We start from the raw sequence: 4597 nt of genomic DNA, 5'->3' as shown, positions 1-4597 counted from the left end.
AGCATACAGCTCTCAATGCTAATTAGTATTGTACTTTTCAAATAACATTATCTATAACTGATCGACAAAGCACAACATTAAAATTTCAGCTGTTATTTCTCTGCCTTCTCTGTATTTTGTCTTTAAATATCTTCCAAAACTGACTCAACCTTTAAGAAGATTGATTATGTCTAGAAGCATCTAACTTTTGAACTAAGGCTTTCTTAACTGTTGCATAAGCAGTTTCTCTCCTTTTCTCTCACCCCCTCACACAACCCCATTTTCCTGAGGTCTTGCTGTCCTCTAGTGGCAAAGGGCTACGACATGTAAAGTTGTGGGAGCACCTGAAAGCAGATGTCCTCTCCTTCATTATGATTTTCATCATCTCTGCTCCAGGTAACTTTCAGGCCTCTCAGCAAATGTATTCTTGAAAGAAGCTGATGATTTCAGCTTGCCAGACTGTAGCAAAGTCACTGAGTGAAACATAGGAAGTTCAGTAGCTACTTGAACTTAGAACTATGCCCCAAGGTTGAATTTGTTAAGCAGTCTCCAATTAACATGGGTATTTAATTATTTTTAGCTTGAAAAGAAAAAAGCATATATATTAGAGAGTCTCATAAACATGTTGAAATAAATTATATTAAGACCTTGGATGGGATTTTCAGTATGTTTCTTCAGACTTCAATTGTGCAGTCCTACTTCTAAAAAAGTCTATGACACAAAGTCTTGCTTATGAATGTTAATTTCTAACTTGTTGAGCTAATGATGAACTGTGATCAATTTCTTAGTTTCCCTGTCTCCTATACTCAGAACACCTCAAATGACTCAAATCCCAGTTATGCAATTTCACGTTGGGTCACAGAAAGACTGCAAGGTGTAAGCCAGTCATAAATGATGGACGTAGCCACAGCCATGCTGCAACACATGAAAAAAAGGAAGAAGACATCTACCTCTCCACCATCCAGCAGCTATCACCTCAGTTGCACATCGCTCCAGAACCCTACATACCAGCCAGAGTGGCTGGCAAACCATGGAACTGCAGAGGCTTAGCATGAAGGTCTCCAAGGAGGACAGAGGCATGTCTTTCACACAGATGAACAAAATGCAGATGTCACAACAGGGCAAAAAACAACAAAGTAATTCTAAGATCGGCAGTTTCAGGCTTTTATGGAACAACTAGTGTACCAGATTCAAAACAAATCTTCTCAACAGAAAATCATCAAGTCTCATTATATAAAACAAAGAAGCTGAGTAAGTAGATCAGCCTATTCAGACTTGCATTCTGTGCTCAATGTACAGTACTGAGGAAAGACAAGTTAATAAAGAACATCCCAATAGCAAGCCTCCTTTTAGACCTTATGCCATAGAACCATAGACTCATGAAAGGGTTTGGGTTGGAAGGGACCTTAAAAATTACCTAATTCCAACCCCCTGCCATGGGCAGGGACACCTTCCATCAGATCTGCTTGCTCAAAGCCCCATCCAGCTTGGCCTTGAACACTGCCAGGGATGGGCCATCCACAGCTTCTCTGGACACCCTGCTCCAGTGCCTCACCACCCTCACAGTGAAGAACTTTGTTGTAATATCTAATCTAAATATATCCTCTTTCAGTTTAAAGTTATTGCCCCTTGTGCTAGCACTCCATGCCCTTGTAGAAAGCCTGTATAATCCAGGACAAAAGCAAACTTTTAAGAATTACATTCTACATCTTTTAACTCTATGTCCTCACTAGAATTCCCTTATCATGTTCCATCAGACACAGACATTTTTGAATAATGAATGAGATAATAAAATATTTTCAACTCCCTCCAGTGTAAGCAAAACCAATTTAATACTGATTTGTGAAGGATTTTTAACACACTTAGCTTATGTCTGTAGTATGCAGCATTATAAGTCACTCTAGCCTTGGATGTTATGCAGAAGTATGGTCACTTGTCTTTCATTTAAAGCACCTTCTGTTTTCAGATCATTATCACCATTCATTCTAAACAAAGAAACTCTCATTTTTGCTGGTTAATCAATCTGTGGCAACTTACCACCTTCAGCTTCCTAAGCTTCCCCTTATCTTGCTGTATCTTAACCTTGTACACTAAATTTTACTAGAATGCATAGGTATCAGACCCATTATTTTATAAAATTAACATCTGCTAACTTGAAGCTGAACTTAATAATACATGTAAAACCCCAAAACTTCTTGCAGAGGTCTAATTCCTGCAGTTGTGCTTTTCTCTATGGGACAGATCCTTAGATCCATAGAACTTGTCAACAGTAACCAACAACACATAAATGAAATAAATTCAGGAATAAGAAACTGCAACAATACATCATGTAGTAATAAGAACTGGCTGACGTTAACCCAGCACATTTCACTCCTGTAAAGTTTTAATATACCATCTAAATTATGTAAATAATGGAAATAGTAAATAGGAAGCTGCTCAACTACCCAAAACTTTATGAGTCAATACACACAGCATCAATATCCTCAAAGGACTAAGGATTAGGTTGCTCCAACTGACATTTTAAAAAGTAGCTTAACATGAAGAGAAATTTTTAAATAACTTGATAAGGTGTTTTCTCCAGCAAATGATTTTGTGGGTTCACTAATTTCTGAAAGCTAAGACAGCACATCTTCAGACATTGTTTCCAATATTTGTGCAATGAACAGTTGGATTGCTTTCTGAATTGTCCTAATCAGTGATTTAAAGCAAACTTTGTTTGTTTACAAATTAGACATTGAAGTAAGCTATTCTAATCTCTAAACATTAGAAAAGCCAATCCATGAAGCAATAGGGAAGACTAATTTTTCTGTTTAGAAAGAGTTGTGTTAATATGGTCTTTATTACCCATAAAAATACCATAATGCACCCAGGGGCAGCATTAGAGAAACAGCATTTACAGTTCTTTCAATCTATTTGTTAATGTCAAGTGGATTATTTGAAGGAAACCAAGAGCGCTACACTTTTTATGTCAGGCTTAAAGATTTTGATATTCAGAAACTCAGAATATGAAAATAATTCAGTTCAAGCACCAGCATGAATATATTTTTAATTGTTCCCAGAGCTCAGACAGCAGTGAAGTGGAGAAACTGCCTGATATCAATACAGAAATGAAACTAAGAGCCTTGCTTTGTTACAGAACTACAGACTTACTTGCTGAATCACCAAATACTGTGTAACCTATGTTACTGTCAATATTGGAGAAAACATAGTAGCACCCTTCCTCTTCCCTCAATTGTAACATATTCTGTAGTCTGTACCTGTCTTTTTTTTCAGTGAAGCGGGGTTTAGGTGGAATAGATCACCAATGTGATTTATCAATAAATTATATTTAGACAAGGAATTGGTTTTTCCTCAGGAAAATCATGGGGTAAAATTGAGGGGAAGCACATATTCTCCAAACTCGAAGTTTTTACTCAGGGAAATAAAGTAATATCTTTTGTTTTATTTCCACTACTGCACACAAAAGTAACTTCCCCCTCTAGTAGATTTTGAAACTCAGGAGTGTCTCATTGGAAAGGCATTTCTAAGATTTTTTCCCCCTCATTGTTAAGAGGAAATGGCTCACTTGGTCATGGCTAACAAACATGGCACACACGAGGCAAACTCTGTTTTGTAGTGACATTTTTGCCATTCACACCAAAGGTAGGGTAGATTCTGAGATTTGGGAACAAACGGATGCTCTCCTCAGCCATGGGGATCTGTTACACTGAATTCTCTATGACAGGTGAAGGAACAAAACAGGGTATTTTTAAAAGACAGAGAAGGAAATGTCATAAGAATAATTTATGGGGCTGATAATCCGTGGCTTCCTTATTCTTCACAGGGAAGATCTTCGAACAGGAAGTCCACAAATTTGATGTGAAGCTCACAGGTTGCAAGCACTGACCTCGGGTATGACATGGCACCATTGCCCAGCACCCACTTCTTGGTGGTGCCACTACTGCCTCTTCCCAGTTCTCCTTCCTCGGAGAGTGCCAGCTGGTCTCAGAGGTCGCAGCTTCCGAGCGGTGAGGGGTAATCCCCCCACCAAGGTCTCTTCAACACCAAAGCCTGAGGGACAACCTGCACGTCCCTGTTCGGCCAAGGAGAACAGTGAGATATAAACGTGTAGACCAGCCCGAGATGCGGTACAACCTGAAGGCTCCGGGCAGGTGACAAGAGAGAGCAGAAATGGACACTTGAGGAGAAACGGACGCGGTGAGGAGAAAATGGGCACTTTTTGCTGAAGCATCCCCGGTCAGGCTGAGATGGTGGTAGCGGGAATGGGAAAGTTTGCCGTATTTACACATTAGCTCTTATTTAGCAGCAAACCTCTAAAACTTTTAGCTGAGAGCAGCAAAATCCCGCCGCCAGTCTCTCCAGTTCTCCCTCTCCGCTCTTCCCCAGCCTCGGGGGCGGCTGGCGCTCCCCACTCCCGAGCTGCTCCAGCAGCGTTCGCGAGCCGGGAGCCGTCGCGGGACGAGAACGGGGCGGGAGCGGCAGAGAGAGGGAGGGGGAGAGGCGGCCCGCGGGGCGGCTTCCTCCCGCTCTCCCTTCCTCGTCCGGCGGCCGCAACGAGTGGACCATGGCCCGCAGCCGCCGCCGGGAAGGCTCCGCGCCGGGCACGGCCGCGCCGCCA

The sequence above is a fragment of the Catharus ustulatus genome, chromosome 1 (genome assembly GCF_009819885.2).
Source record: "Catharus ustulatus isolate bCatUst1 chromosome 1, bCatUst1.pri.v2, whole genome shotgun sequence".
Classification (NCBI taxonomy): domain Eukaryota; kingdom Metazoa; phylum Chordata; class Aves; order Passeriformes; family Turdidae; genus Catharus; species Catharus ustulatus.
This window is presented reverse-complemented; position numbering follows the sequence as displayed.